At 36.0% G+C, this 17,375-nt stretch overlaps 1 non-coding gene across 1 annotated transcript; it reads right to left on the bottom strand.

The window, feature by feature from the left end:
- Window positions 1-16,725: 16,725 nt before the first annotated feature.
- LOC132275796 (small nucleolar RNA R71) lies at window positions 16,726-16,832 on the bottom strand. The gene has a single exon (XR_009470743.1). It is a non-coding gene; the product is annotated as a small nucleolar RNA R71 (small nucleolar RNA).
- Between the last annotated feature and the right edge of the window lie 543 nt (window positions 16,833-17,375).

The raw sequence follows: 17,375 nt of genomic DNA, 5'->3' as shown, positions 1-17,375 counted from the left end.
TCTCGGTTGTCACTTTGTTAGCATAACCTCACTTTTCGTGTTCGGATTTGATTCTGGTTTTGAATCCATCCACGATGTTTAAATTACATGCTATGTGTATTTTCACTTTTGTAGAAAAGCATGCTAAGTGTTTATTTTTCTTGTAAAGCGTATAGACGCATAACCTTTTTGTAATATTCTAAACTTTTGGGATTTTTGTGTAATTACTGTAAAGTAATTATTTTTCATCTTAGGGACCATTTTACAATTTAATTTGGAAGATATTTTTAAAAAGGACTTTTTTGCAATTTCTGAAAAGTGTGACAAGTGTCACACTCTCATTGGTCCACTTGTTGACATTTGTGTAGGGACACTTTGATGCCTTGGATGAGGACACGTGAAGGGTGGAGATTTAACCACTTGTTGGCCTAGGATTGGTGCACTTGTTGGCTTGGATGGTTGACAAGTGTAGGTTTGAGATTAAGCCTAGGATGGAGCCTTGGATTTGTGACTAGTGTATACTCACAATTAAGTCCTGCAATTTTTTTTTGGGCCACTTTGGGATTATGGTTTTAAAGAGGGATTTTTGTGCAATTGACTATATATGTGTGTGTTAACCATGGTGTAAGAACACATAGTGAGTGGAGGATTTCTATTTCCTCCACTCACCCATTTTCACATTATGTAATTTTCTTCCTCATTAGAAAACCCTAGCCTCCATGGATGGAGCTTGAAACCTTTGGCCTTGACCTTGATTTTGATGGCCTTCCACTCACCTTAGATGTAACAACCCGAATTTTTAAGAGTTGAAATTATATTTACTTTATTATATTTTATTGTCCTCGTAATTAATTTGATTAATTATCAATTGGAGATTGATTTAATTTAATTAATTATGATTGGAGACTTATGAATTGGAGATTTATCAATTGGTGATTTACCCACTTAATTTATTTAATGGGTCTTGATTTCTTGTCACAAGGTACACAAATATGTATATTTGTGAGATATTATGTTAGTTTGTGATAGAAGCATAAAGGAGCTTCTAGCGAAGGTGAGAAGGAAATAAATGGTGAATTAATTACGGGTCCCACACTCATTATATGTAATGAGTTTAATTTACTTTAGTTTCATTGCATATATATTATATATGTGTAAATTGTATTTGGTTTGATGTAGCAGCCGAATTGGGAAGGAAATGAAGAGAAAAATGGAAAATTGTGATGTATTTGCTGGACCCACTGGAGGAGAATGAGGGTTTTAATTTAGTCTTTATTTTATATATATACACACACACACACACACACACACACACAGACACAGTTTGCCAAAGAGAGGTGTAGCCGAGATCAAAGAGAGAAAGAAGATTGGGAATTGGTTGTGGTAGCGGGTCCCACGTAGCTTGACTTTGCATGTGGCCTTGTTTGTTTGAGAGATGCTGTGTTTGTTTTCTATACAGATGAATGTAATACGAAGATAAGGAACAAAAATTGGGTGGCGGGACCCAACTAGATTTTTTTGGTTCAAAAATGTGATATTTTATTTTGGTGAGCTGTATTAGGATTTTGTGTCAGTGGGTTGCCTATATAATTTAGCATCTATTTTGTAACTTTGGTGAAGAAACTGAGAGAGTTTTGAGGAGGCACACACACAATGCCGAGGTGTACACAGAGAAGGCCGAGAGTTTGGATATTGGTGCTCAGATGAATTATTATTTTTCAGTGTAGGGATCATCATACCTTGAATGGCTTGGATGATTTTATTTCAAATATTTTGTTGATTGTTATTTTGCTAAAATTGCATATATGTATTTTGTTTAAAAGCATATATATATTTTTGTGAAGCAAATTTATCATGAAACTCTTTGAAATCCTTGTTATGGTTTTTCCTACTATCTCACCCCCCTTCAGTTTCAGGTACTGAGGATGAACTTGGATTCATAGTTGCGGGCTTAGGTGGAAGAGTAGGTGTTGAGGATTATTTATTTAGTTTAGAGATGTTGTATAATTTATTTGAGGAAATTGATTACGTATCAATAAAGTGATATTTTATTTATTTTGAGATCCTGGGTGTCTTTTATGAAGTATTTTGATTTAATGAAATCGAGGATTTTATTTAGAAAAAATTCGGGGCATGACATTAGACCATGAAGCTTAGAATACTTTTTGTTACCCTCATCCTCCTCTACGTAACCCTTGAAGGGTTTTCCATTTTGTGTTGATTTGCCTTGGATTCTAGAGAGACTCTTCTCTAGTGAGGTAGGGGATGTTATAGGGTTATATTTTTGTTTCTTGCATGCTATTGATGCTTATATAAGTAGTATGCATGTCTTTTGCTAATTTGAGAAATTAGTGATTTATCATATCTTACATATAAATCATTTTAGACTTGGTAAATGGCATGGCCATGAGTTGATCTTTGATATATATTAATTTGGTATGATTTAGATGAGTTTTCAAATCTAGAGATTAAATGGATTTAATTTGATTTAAATTCTAGTAAATTGTATTTTACTTGTATTCCATTTTAGACTTGAGATATGGTATAACCATGATTTGGTACTTGATATATATTAATTTGGAATCATTTGAATAATTTGTGAAATCTAGAGATTTGATTAATTTAAATTAATTAAAATCTACATGATGATGTCTTGCCCATTTTGCTCTTTTGATTTAATATATGTATTGAGCATACTATGTTGTTTAACATATATTAATTTGAGGTTATTAGGGATTGGTTTCAAATCTAAAGACTTTTCATGTTAGGTTAAAAATCCCTTGAAATGTAGTGAAATTAATTACCTTGTGAGCATATTACTAATTAGATGTAGAATTAGTATTTGTGGCCTCTTGAAATGGTAATTGGACTTAGCATGATATAGAATATCATTGACTTGTATAACTTGTTTATATATATCTTGTGTAGGTATATAACTTGTTAGAATATTACAATTGATTTTCTTGAAAGCTTGATACTAAATTGTAGCCTATTTAGTACTTGTGGCTTAGGATGGTAATGTGGTTCAATTGTTGTAAGATATTCTTGCTTTATGTATAAATTGCATGTTGAGGACATGACATGTCATATGCTATTTAGACTTGAATTCTAGGACACGGTTTGTGTGGAATTAACCTTACTTGTGCATAGAATGTGGTAACTTGCATTTGATTTTGTATAAGTTTTGAACTTATTGATTTTGGAAAGCTTGTAAGGACATAAATTATATGATGGCTAGGGTTTGACTCTAGTACGAAGACAAGAGTCTTTTAAGTCATAAGTGTGCACTAGGTGGTACCTTGTAGGTCGTAATTACCCGAAAATACTTGCTTGGTCTAGCGACCGCATGTCTTAGTCTTTCCACTATTTGTTATTTTTATATTTAATTTCAAGTTGTTAATCATGGATTACTTGTAGCTTGAGAATTGATGCTTGTTTGGGGTAATTGAATACTATTTAGTATACTTGAACTTGTATACTTGTTCCGTGAATTTAAATTGCATGTAGTATACTTGTGACATGTATACTTGTCTCATGTGCAATCCTTTTCGCTTAGTATACTTGTGGCTGTGTACTTGATTCATGAGATTTCCATATTAATGTATACTTGTGTAGATATGCTTAGACATTGTATGACTTGTCTTAATATGGTTTAGTATACTTAGAGATGTATGCTTATAAGTCGTATAACATGTTTCAACATTGTTTAGTGTACTTGAGCATATATACTTGTATGCCGTTGTTCGCTTTGAATTGCATGAGTAGCTTAGGATGCTCCCTGAGTCTCACTTGATATAGACGTTAGGTGGCATGAGCCCCTTTAACATGTTTCACCTTAAGGTGATATAATTGTAAAATGCTAGGTCGATGCATGTTCATTTCCTACGAGTAGCTTTATGTTACTCACCCACGTAGTAGGGACATTTTTTAGGTACAGGAATCAAGGTTCGAGATTCTCATTATGCTTGGATGATTCTAGACTTGAAGGTTTTTAACTCTTGTAAAGGTTGACTTGGAATGCCACTTATAGTCTTTTATATATTTGATTTCATATATGTAATGTGTACATGAGTACACTCTTTACAATGTAGTTGGCATGCATGAGATGAGGCCGAAGGCCAATGACATGTATTTTATATACTATGTAATTTTTGACTTCATGGAATATTATGAAAATATTGAAGATTATTGAGTTTTTGTTTCACCATGGGTGCATCGGGTGTCAGAATTCCATTTTCATTCTTTCATAGGGTCTTTTTAATCATGTATGAATTGTGGCCAAGGGCCAAACGGTCATTTGAAGTCATTTGTTGATTTTGGTTTTCAAAATTTCAATTTTAAGTTCATTTTCGCCTTCTTGGCAGTCGGGGGGTCGGATTTTGACTCGGCCATTTTGGGAGCCGCGGACCATTCCCACGCGCTCAAAATCACTATTTACATTTGCGTGAATGATCGTTTTCATGAAAACCCTTTTCGTTTGTGTTTTGAGCCTCCTATAGATTCATTTCACCTTTTTGTTAAAAAAATTTGGCTTAAGGGCATTTTAGGTAATTCTTTTGGGAAATAAACTCCATTCTCAACTCTGCCACATAGAAAATGTGATTTTAGGGGGAGTTTCTTCACAACATTTTTTCGCGAAATGTCATCTTGATCTCGAAAATCGCGCTCCAAACTCATTTTTCTGCGAAAACACTATTTCTGCTGTTTAAGTTCAACCCTGGTCAAGTTGAACCGGTTCAAGGGTCATTTTTGGTTCAGCATGGGTGTTCTGTCCATGTTGAACCAGTTCAAGAAATGTTGAACTGGTTCAAGTCTTCAAGAGATTTCAGCTTTGGCCTTCTAACTTCAAACTGATGTAACTTCTTCGTTTCAACTCAGAATTGGTCCGTTCTTGAGTCTAAACTGACCGTGTCGAAGTAAGATTTCTAATGGTACCAATTTTAGTTTCAGATTCTTTTCCTAGCTCATGATTTCCTCATTTTAGTGAGAGGGTGTCGGATTTGGTTCGAACCGGGATAAGGTTCTTCTAGGATTTCATTTCCTTTGGCCTTAAGACTTCATATGAAGCTATTAAAGGATGTTTTTTTGGATGTTTTTGGTCTCGTTTGACTTGTTGGAAGTCAAATTCCTTCCTCTTAGGGTAAAATGACCATTTTACCCTTGGTCTTTCCTTCGGTAGGGTTTTCATACCCTTGTGTTTGTTTTGCTTCTGCACTTTGTTCCTTTGGGTTCCGTGACCTCATGGAAGGTTATCAAAGGGTCTTAGAGGTGTACTATGCCTTGGGTGATCATTGTCTTGTTTCTTGCTTTCGCATCTAGATCCATTAACGGGTCAATCTTCGGTTCATCACTGATCCACCGGGTTGAATCAAAACCCGGGTCGTTATAATTCTTGGGCTTCCATGCCCTTTCAAACTTTTTTTTGAAACAACTTTCTTTGAAATCAAATTGGAAGGAAAACCTTTAGAAGTACGATTTTCAAGCAACGGCTTAACTTTATCAAATTCATTGTCAATGCACTTTTCTATAACACATGCTTCTTCATGCTTGTCCATTGAACTCAGGGTTGGATTAAAAATGTTCAACTTCACTTTCATGTGACCAAATGAGATTTTCATGATCCCCGTCCTACAATTGATGTTGGCATTTGCGGTTGCCAAGAAAGGATGGCCAAGGATAACGAGAATTTGGCTCTTGGAATTTGGAACCGGTTCCGTGTCAATGACAACAAAATCAACAGGGAAGAAAAACTTATCAATCTTAATCAATACATTCTCAATAATACCCCAGGGCTTTTTAATGGATCTTGGCAAGTTGCAAAACTACCGACGTCAGTTTTAGATCTCCTAAGCCCAATTGAACGCATGCTGAATATGGAAGAAGGTTAACACTCACTCCTAAATTAAGCAGAGCCCGATTAATGACATGGTCACCAATAATGCAAGAAGTAGTAGGTGAATTGAGGTCCTTGAATTTTGGAAGTGTGTTATGTTGTAAAATAGAGCTCACTTGCTCGGTCAAGACCATTTTCTTTGGTGCTTGGCTTTTGTTCTTCCTCTTTTAGGTGCAAAGATCTTTCAAGAACTTGGCATAAGCTAGAATTTATTTGATTGCATCTAAAAGCGGAAGATTAATCTTCACTTGCCTAAACACTTCAATGATTTCATTCACTTTGGTATTTTGTTTTTCAATAGAGATGGATCCTTTTAAGGCATCCAGAAATGGAGCCTTTGGCTCAAAAACCTTTTCAAAATCATTCTTCAAAACATCTTCAGCACAATAGTTTTTTAAACCATTGTTCAAATCATTATTCAACACTTTTTTAACAAGATGATCATGCTCATGCAATCAAGGAGGAATAAAATGTGAAACGGGACGGGTGTCAACTTTTGGTTGCACCTGTTCACTCTCTTAATTTGATTAACCAACTTGGTTATCAACAATTTTTCCACTTCTCAAGGTTGTCACTGCATTGACATGCTCGATTGTGTGACCTTCCGATGAGGAATTGGTTTCCACAACAAATTATTGCTTTAGTGGGGCATTTAAATGCATCTTCCCTTTATCTCTAGTATTCAAGGTACTAGCTATTTGCCCAACTTGGGTTTCTAGCTTAGCAATGTATTGAGAATGGGAATGAAGCAATTGAGTGTTCGCCTCTAGAGTACCCAATGCGGTCAACACTTTTTCCTCAAAAGCGGGGCTCCTAGAATTTCCTTGAGAATAAGATGATTGATTAGGAAAATGAGAGTTAGAAAATTAATTTCAATGTGATTGAAAAAATGTTCTATAATCTTGGGAACCTTGGCTTTGCATTGGAGGCGGAACATACTTGCCTTAAAAACCACCTTGGGGAGGGTTTTAGCCTTCCCCTTAGCTTTTCCAAGAGAAGTTTAGATGGTTCCTCCACCCGGCATTGTAGTGTGTGCCATAAGGATTATTCCCTTGGTTAATAAATGCAATATTAATTTGTTCATGATGCTCACTTTGCACATGTCCATGGGGACATTTGGAAGTAGAATGTAAGACACTAGAGTAAGTCATACAAGATTCATTAGATGAATGATGAACATGATTAGGGGAGGAAAACACTTGATTCACCGAATTTTGGTTGATCAAAAATTGATTGAACCTTTAAGTTAAGGATTTGACTTCGGCGGCTATGTCATTGGAATTGTCAACTTGATATAAGCCGACATTCTTCATTCCACCTAGAATTCTACCATTTTTTTTTTATGACAAAGATCGTTGCATGAAATTTTCACTCATACTTTCATACAATTGCCAAACATCATTTTCATGTTTATCAAGATACGAACCACCCATAGATGCATCTACCATTCCTTTTTGATTATCCGGCAAACTTTTAAAGAAGTATTGGACTAATTGCCACTTAAGAACGTCATAATGTGGACACTTCCTAAGCAAGTCATTAAATATTTCCCGTGCCTCATGAAACAATTCCCCATCCCCTTGAGAAAATTCACGAATGGAAGTTTTCATAGCATTGATCTTTGAAACCGGATAGTACTTTTTCAAGAACTCTTGTTGCATTTCCGCCCAAGAAGTTATCGAAAAAGGCCTAAGATTGTTGAACCAATATTTTGCTTTGTCCTTAAGGGTGAAAGGAAAAAGTTTGAGTCTTAACACTTCTTCTGGCATGTCCGTGTATTTCATGGTGGAGCATACTTTAAGAAACTCGTCCAAATGTTTGTAAAGTTCATCACTTGGAAGTCCATGATAGTTAGGAAGCATTTAAATGGTTTGCGGTTTGATTTCATAGTGATGTACTCTAAATGGGGGCAATTGAATGCATGTAGGTGTATTGTATTCATTTGGCACATAATGATCACGCAAAACAATGGGAGGATTCACAACCGGTGGTGCTACTCGAACACCTTGATGGCCTTGCATAATGGGAGGTTGTGGAGCAAAAATTGGCTGAGGTATTCCCAATGGAACTTAGCCTTGTTGTTGTGATGGAATGAATGGTCTTGGCATGCCTAATGGGATTTGAATGTTATCATGATGCACATTAGAGTGGAAGATGCCTTGTTGGTCTATGTAACCAAGGTCCTCCATATGGTCGTCATGTTGCTCCTCCATTAGTAAAATGGAGCGACGAGAGCTACCCCTTCCTCTAGGATTATGAAAAATGGATTCAAGATTTAAATTAAGAGGGACAAGAGTAGGATTTAATGACCTACGACCATGTATGCACAAACAAAACAAAAATAAGCAACAAGCAAGTAGCAATCACTTCGCTTCCGCAACAAATCAATCAATAAATATTCTCTACATACTATGATCCCATACTCCCATACTTTTAACAATATGCGAAGAAAAGTAAACTGCCTCCACGCGGGCTCACAATTTATCTAAGAATTTAAGAACTTGCCACCACGTGGGCCGACAATTTAACTATAGATTGAGTTAAGAAAAGCTCACAAAGGGTCCTTAAGCAACTTCAATTTAGTTTTCAAGTTTTGCTATGCTTTGCAATTTTTTAGATTTTAGCCTTTTTATGCTTAGCTTAGCTCCTTGCTTTTCAATTCTCTATTACTTCACTTTCTTGCCCAATGCACCTAGCCAATTAAGAACAAACACAATAAGTGACCAAAATAAAATAAAGTAAAAACACAATCAAAAGAGTACTAATTCCTAATTGTTTCCAAAACACGGCGTTCCCAAATCAATCCCCAGTAACAGGTTTAAAACTTGGTGTCGCCTCGAAAGGACAAGTTAAAATGTGTTAGAGAGTGGCCAAGTTTGAATTTATAAAGTGCCACTACTACCTCTAACTACTAATATAGCTAGGGTGAGTAGGTATCATCCCAAGGGATTGGGGGCAATGTTGATATGGAAACAAAGTCGGACTAGTAGGTTGAGTGATCAAAAGGTGATTTGATTGGTTAATTAAACTACAATGTAAACAAATTCAATAGAAAGTAATTAAAGTAAATAAAGGGTAGAGAACAAGAGTGAGAGGTCTTGGGATTTAGAGGTCACCACTAAACATCACCTTTCTAGATACTCAATGTGTAATGAATGAGGGGAAATATATGTTGCAATACCAATATGCGTGATTGATTGAATCAACAAGCATGGATGACTAATTAAGCATACATTGTCTAGACAACTTAATGAATAGTACAATATATCAAACTAAGCCATTATTCCTTCCTTTAAGCTTAAAATCAAACACTTAACAAGCTAAAGAATTATACTACTTGCATTCATAAGCATCGAACATCAAACAACAAGCATGGATTGTTCTCCCATCTAGGAAAATAAATCAACTACACTGCAACTAAACTAGAGACATGAAAATTAAACTAATTAAACTAAGGTAGAGGCACAATCCATCAAGAAATGAGTATGCATCCATTAAAGCACCATGCCATGACAATCTCTAGATTCATAGCATCAACACACATAGATATGCATCAATATCACAACACCAAGAGATAAATACATGAATATTTATTCTAGCATACATAGACATATGAATAGAATGAAATGATCAATTGAAAGCATTAAACAACATAAATCATTGTAGAAACAAGATTCATATATAAATCAAATGTCAAGACAAGATTACAACACAAATCCCCTCAAAATGCAAAACATCAAGATCTAGAAGGCATGCTTAGTGCTAACTCTAGCCCCAAGAAAATGTTTAGCCACTCATTAATGTGGTCATCCAACCCTCAAGGGCCATTTCCATGGTAGGAATGATCTTCTTTTTGATGAAAATCCTAGATGAATGGAAGAACTCCCAAATGGTGTATAACTCTTTAATCTCTAGCCTCCGCTCCAAGATTGTGTAAATGTCTAAGATTGTATATGTGTAAAATGGATCAAAATCCTTATATAGGTAGCTCAAGTGTCATACCTAATGGTCAAGTCTCGTGCACTAGGGCCTCTTCAATGATTGCACCACGAGCCATCTTTTAATGAGCTGGACTCTCTTTTATTTTGAGCTTAAAGAGGTCCGATCGATCGAATTCTGATGAGATTGATCGAACTATGGCCAGATCAATGAGAGTGTAGCTAGATCGATCAATCTTTGGCAGCGCCTTTTTGGAATAAGACAAATCTGAGATATTTTTGGAATATTTTGGGAAAAAGACAAAAGTGGTAGGTAGGGATAAGATGAAAGAGGTTCGATCGATTGAAAGGAAAGTTGGATCGATCGAAGGTGGAAATTCTTGAGGATAAGGACAAGGGGTTTGATCCATCTTGGTGAGGCTAGATCGATCACTGTAAAATCGATCTGGGATTGGTCTAATCAATCGAAACTTGCTATTTTCCACCACTTTGCTTCCACTTTGCTCATTTCTTCCATTTAGCTTGAGATTACTTCTTTTCTGCTCTAATTTGGCTGAATTGACTTATTTTGGGGATAAGCGCCTGAAAAGGGCAATAACATGAAATTAGTCTAAAATAGGAAAATAATATAGATAAAGTTCTTAGAATACTTAAGCTTAATGGGTTTAAATGCGCACTTTTTAGCGCTCATCAGGAGTCAACCTTGTGACATGGCTAGAGTATGGCTTTAGTGCGGGAGGTATATGTTCTTCCTATATAGTGCGCACTTAGGTGTTTCCTAGTGGGTTAGTGCCCAAAATAACTTCATTGTGTTGGTTTGATCCGACGAAGGCGTCCAAGTATTCCGTTTGGTTTGATTTTGTTTCTATTTACAAGTTGACATTACTTTTGAAGTTATAGTTATTGTATTCACTAGTTGTGAATGGTGTATATCATGTTTCTATGGTAGCTTTAGGATGAACTTTAGCTTCCCTTTGAACTTAGACGTTAGGTAGCATGATCCGTATGAATTCGGTTTATATTAAACTTGCAAATTCATTAAAATTTTAGGTTATACACATATGTTTTTCCTACGAGTAATATAAGTTACTCACCTTGGTTGATTGGGTTATTTTCAGGTAAGGAGACTTTGTTTGGGATGCACAACATCCCTAGATTGACTTGATAGCATTGGAATACCTTTTGTGTAATTTTGTGTACATGCAAGTGTTAACATGTTTAACGTTCTTTTGAAATTGTAATATATAACTTGTATAGAAGCATGACTTGCTTCCCTTTTTGGACATGTAATATAAGCCTAAATGCTATGTTTTGATTTCATTTCAACATGTATGTAATGAGGCCTTAGAGCCATCTTTGGCTTAATGCTTCTTTTTTTTTTTTGTTAAATTGCACACTTAGGCATGTTGCACACACTTGCAAATAGCAATTCATGTTTGGGGAGTTTATTCATCATTTTTTGGGGCCTAAGATACCATTTTTAAGCAATTAGAGTGTATGTTTAGGTATCATATTGGTCTTGTATCAGATTTCATCTTCTACAGCATTTATTGCCTTGTTTCCAGGTTTGAGTCGGCTCATTTATCACCCGAGCTGACTTATTCTTCAACCGAGCCGACTTGGTTCCTTAGGGAGTCGACTTGGTTCATTCACGCTTCATTTTCTTCATTTTTCATGCTCTTAACCCAAAGGAGTCGACTCAGTTGGTAAAGGAGCCAACTCGGTTGGTAACCGAGCCGATTCAGTTGTCAACTGAGCCAGCTCTTTCCTGCTGTTTGGCAGCTTTGATGCCCTGTCTTCAAATTGTCATAACCTGCTCATTTTTTTTTTTTATCCAAATTGGGTAATTCTTGAGTCTAAATTTAAGAATTTTGAGTTAGATTTCCAATGGTTCCAATCCCATCTTTAGATTCTTTTCCTACTGAGATATATGATCATTTTGGTGAGATAGTGTCAATTTTTCACTTGAACCAAGAAGGGAGGGTTTTTGGGAAAACCATACCAAAAGTCCTTAGAACTTCTTGGGATGTTATGTAATGGTTAGATTGGATTTTACAGTCCTTATTTGACTTATTTAGAGTCAAATTTCCTTCCCTAGTTATGAAATGACTATTCTACCCTTATTTTTATTTTTAATTCATTTCAGTTACTAGCTTCCACTTTTGTTTTCTTTTGAGTCTCATGGCTTCATGGGAAGTCACTTTGGTTCCTTACCCCATCTCCTTTCTTACTTCCGCATTAGGGATCTATTATCGGGTCAGTTTTTGGGTTACTTGCTGGCGCACCGGGTTCAAAGAATTCAGGCCGTCACATAGTTGCTAATTAAAATGTGAGCCTTATGTTTATTGAGTATATACTTGATTTATACCATGAGTAATGTGTATAAATGTTATCTTGATTACCTTAGGTATATTATGAGTTTTAGTATTGATGAACATCATAGGAAGGGAAGGAATTTGTCTCAAATGTTGCTATATGATTTCCTATCTATGTTAGGTATGGTTTTGTGAGCAATTTGGGTATTTTTATGTATATGTTTCAATGTGAACGCTATGTGTCTGATTAAATGTCTATATGATTTGTTTAGACTTGAAATTTGGCATTAAATGGTGTAGAGTTGAATTTATCATGCGTGGGTCATGGTGTGAGTGCCACTTTGGCCATGGTGCATTGTGGTGATCATTTTAGTATGAGTGCATGAGTTGCGTAAGCATAGCATTCATAACAGAGTTATTGGATAATAGTTATTGATTCAAAAAGGGGGCTCAATGCCTAAGGGTTATAAGCCCCTGCGAACATTGGCTAATGGGGTGCAAAAGTGCACCATTTTTATATTTATATCGGATAATTTGATTACGGATATGTGGCATTTGACATTTTGCATCGCGACATTCATATGAGTGAGTTGTGCCATGGTGGCGTTTATAGAGTTGTGTTGGGTTCATGATTTATTGGGATGGATTGTGTGGATTGGTGATCAATGTGGTTATATGCTAGATAATATTTGATAATGTGTTATATGTGATTTATGACTTATTCATGGACATTATTTAATAATGTGCTATATTTGATTCATGACTTATTCATGGACATTATTTGATAATGTGCTATATGTGTCATGACTTAGTTATGTGTTTTGCTTGAGTTGAGTCAAAGATAATTAGAATTAGGGTGCATGACCCCGTTATTACCACGAAGCCTAGAAATAGGTAGCATGACCTTTCATCCTTGGGACGCCGAACATTTCTTGTATGTCTTTGGGGATTCAAAGGATATAGTTTACTTTGATAATCTACCAATCCTACTGAGCCATCTTGCTTACCCCTATTATATTAACATTTTTCAGAAGGAGTCGTTTGGAGAATCATTAGCGTTGAAGACCCCCCTTTTGATTATCTATGGATTTTGATCAATCTCTTGTCATATTTGGAGTATTTTTTATGTATATGGAATCCTATGTATGTATTTGAAGCCACATATGTTTTTTGCCTCTTGTTATTTATTTTTAATATATGTAATGAGGCCATGTAGGCCAATAACATGTTGTATCCATCATTAAGTATGTATGTATCTTTTTTCTTTGACTTTTTTTTACCATTTTCATGCATGATGTATGTAGGGAGATGGATACTAGTATGATAGGTTGAGAGAGTGCCTCACCGACACCATTTCCAGACTTAAGAATGCATGGAAGATGCACTCCATTGGTGTTATTTTTCTTTCATTTCATCATTGTTGGCCTACGAGGTGCTCAATGCCTTGTGATGAGCACTGAAAAGTGCGTATTTAAACCCCTTAAGCTTAAGCATTCTAGTACCTTTATCTATCTTACTTTACCGTTTTAGATTGATTTCGTGTTATTCCATTTTCAGGCACTTATCCCGAAAATAAGCTAACTCAGCCAAATAAGAGCATAAATGAAGCAACTCTGGGATAAATCAAAGAAAGGAGCCAAGTGGAAGCAAAAGGAAGCAAAAGGTGGAATTCAACATCTTCGATCGATCTCAGATCAAAGTTCGATCGATCCAACATGATCGATCTCAACACTTCAAGATGGATCAGAGCCATGATGACATTTTCAGAGATCTCAAAAGTTCGATCAATCCAACATCATTCTTTGATCGATCGAACTACCTTGTCCTTATCCAAATGATTAATCTTATCTAGTTGTACCACCCTACCAACCACTTTTGTCCTTTTCCTAAAAATATCTTTGAAATATCTCAGATTTGTTTTTATCCAAAAAGTGCCGCCATTCAGGATCGATCTAACTTCAGTTTGATAGATCTCAGCTATGTTCGATCGATCCAAGTCCAAGGTTCGATTGATAAAACTTCCTCCAGTGCGAAAAAGTTAAATTTCCAGCTTATTGAAAGTTGTCCTTATCCAATCATTGGGGAATATTTTGTGTAGGACCCCAGCTCATTTTGCGCGTCACTTGACCTACCTATATATAGAATACGATACACTTTTTGAGAGAGACACTTAGATTGATTTATCACAATAGAGGCTATTCTTAGGGAGGAAGAAAGGAGAAAGAGGCTAAAGATACAAGCTTGGGAGCTCTTTATTAACCAAGGAGTAGATTTCTTCTATGGAGTTTGCCTTTGAGGGTTGGAGAAGCATTACCAAAGTGGCTAGAAATCCTCTTGGGGCTAGAGTTAGCCCCAAGCATGCTTTCTACATCTTGATTTTGTGTATTATTGAGGGATTAGTGTTGTAATACATGTTTTGGCACTTTTATATATATAAATCTTGTTTATTCAATGATTTATGTGGTTTAATGCTTCCAATTGATCATTTCATTCTATCCATATGTCTATGTATGCTAGAATAGATGTTCATGAATTTGTCTCTATTTCTTGTGTTATTGATGCATGTCTATGTGTATTAATGCCATAGATCTATAGATTGTCAAAACATAGTGCTTAATGGAATGCTCTTGTAATTTTCTTGATGGTTCATGCTCATTTCTTGATGGATTGTGCCTCTCCCTTAGCTTAAGTAGTATAATTTCATGTCATTAGCTTAATTGTAGTGTAGTGGTAGCATAGTTGTTAGATGGGAGGACAATCCATGCTTGTTTTTTGATGTTCCATACTTTTGAATACAAATAGCATATGTCTCTAACCTTGTGGTGTATTTGGCTTGTGAGCTTAATGAAAGGATTAATGACTTGCTAGATATATTATGCTTTTCACATGCTATTTAGACAATATATACTTAATTGTTAGATATATTGTGCTTTTCACATGTTGCTTAGACAATATATACTTAATTGGTCACCCTTGCTAATTGAATCAACCAAACACACGCACACATCAATATTACAACACACATTTCCCTCATTAGTCACTTGTTAAGGGTGTAGAAAAGTATTGTTTGGTGGTGACCTCTAAACCCCAAGATCTCTCTCTCTTACTTACTCTTTATTGCATTCAATTATTTAGTTTAATTTGCTCTCTAGTTTAATCAACCAATCAACTATTTGTTTGATCACTCGACCTACTAACCCTAATAGTGATTCCACAACCAAATTCGACTCCAATCCCTTGGGACGATCCCTACTCGCCCTAACTATATTTTTAGTAAAGGTAGTAGTAGCTTTTATAAATGTAAAACTTGGCACTCTTGCCTTAATGCACACTCTTAAGCTTATGGTGTAGCGACGACCGACCACCAAGTTTTTGGCGCCTTTGCCAGGGATTAGGCAACGTCGTATTTGTGGAAGTCATTAGGAATTAGTACTCTTTTGATCGTGTCTTTACTTTATTTTTATTTTTCTTTTGATTACTTATTGTGTTTGTTCATCTTTGACAAGGTGCATTGAGCTAGGAAGCAAGCAAAGGAGCATTCAAGCAAAGGAGCTAAGTAAGCAAGGAAAAATGCTAAAAATTTTAAAAAAATTGCTAAGCTAAGCTATAAATTTAGAGTTGAAGTGCTAAAGGACCTTCGTGAGATTTTCTTTACTCAATCCCTTAGTTAAATCGTCGGCCCGCGTGGAGGCTTGTTTTTAAATTCTTAGATAAATCGTGAGCCCGTGTGGAGGCATTCTTAATTGTTCTTTGCATCATTGTTGTTAAAGTATAGGAGTATGGGTTAAGTGTTTGTAGAGGAAGTTTTATTGAATTGTTGTGAAGTCAAAGTGCTTATTCATTCATTGTGTTTGTGTGTTTTACATTGTGCATGCATGGTCGTAGATCACTAAAACCAACTCTTGTCCCTCTTGATTTGCATCTTGAATCCGTAGTTAGAAATCCTAGGGGAAGAGGAAGTTCTAGTTCTACCCAATCCATTACATTAATGGAAGGCCATAATGAAGAGCATGTAGAGGACCTTGGTCACATAGACCAACAAGGTATCCTCCATCTAAATATGTATCATGAGAATATTCAAGTACCGTTAGGCATGCCTAGGCCATTCATTCACCAACCACAACATCAACAAGGCCAAGTTCCATTTGGAATGCCAAGGCCAATGTATGCTCCACAACCTCCCATCATTCAAGGAAATCAAAATCAAGGTGTCCATGTTGCACCTCAAATTGCTAATCCTCCACTTGCTTTAAGAGATCACTATGTGCCTAATGAATACAATGCACCCACATGCATACAATTGCCTCCATTTAGAGCACATCATTATGAAATTAAGTTACAAACCATTCAAATGCTTCCTAACTATCATGGACTTCCAAGTGAAGAACCCTACAAGCATTTGGATGAGTTTCTTGAACTATGTTCCACCGTAAAATATACGGACATGCTGGAAGAGGTCTTAAGGCTCAAACTTTTTCCATTCACCTTAAAGGATAAGGCAAAGTATTGGTTCAATAATCTTAGGCCTTTTTCAATCACTTCTTTAGCAGAAATGCAACAAGAGTTCTTGAAGAAGTACTATCTGGTTTCTAAGACCAATACTATGAGAACTTCCATTAGAGAATTCACACATGGGGATGGAGAAACGTTTCATGAGGCATGGGAACGCTTTAATGAATTGCTTAGGAAGTGTCCACATCATGACATGCCCAAATGGCAATTAGTTCAATATTTCTTTGAGAGCTTATCGGACAATTATAAGGGCATGGTTGATGTTTCCATGGGTGGCTCTTAAATTGATAGGCATGAGGAAGACGTGTGGCGTCTTTATGAGAGCATGAGTGAAAATTCTTTGCATAGAACATTATCATCCAAGAATGGTAGAAATTCATAAGGTAGGAAGAGTGTTGGCTTACATCAAGATGACCATTCAAATGAAATAGCCGCCGAAATGAAGTCTTTATCTCAAAGGTTTGATCAATTTTTTATTAACCAAAACTCAGCGAACCAAGTATCTTCCTTCCCTAAACATTCTCATCGTGTATCAAATGAAACATGTATGACTTGTTCTAGTGTTCTTTATTCTACTTCTCATTGTCCTCACAGACAAGTGTAAAATGAACCTAATAAACAAGTCAATACAGCTTTTGTGAACCAAGGAAACAATCCTTATGGTACTCATTATAATCCAAGTTGGAGAAATCATCCGAACTTCTCTTGCAAAAACCAAGGAGAGGGCTCAAACCCTTC

The sequence above is a fragment of the Cornus florida genome, unplaced genomic scaffold, assembly GCF_030987335.1.
Source record: "Cornus florida cultivar Cherokee Brave unplaced genomic scaffold, ASM3098733v1 CherokeeBrave_3.0.0_Hap2_Chr09, whole genome shotgun sequence".
NCBI lineage: Eukaryota > Viridiplantae > Streptophyta > Magnoliopsida > Cornales > Cornaceae > Cornus > Cornus florida.
This window is presented reverse-complemented; position numbering and strand designations above follow the sequence as displayed.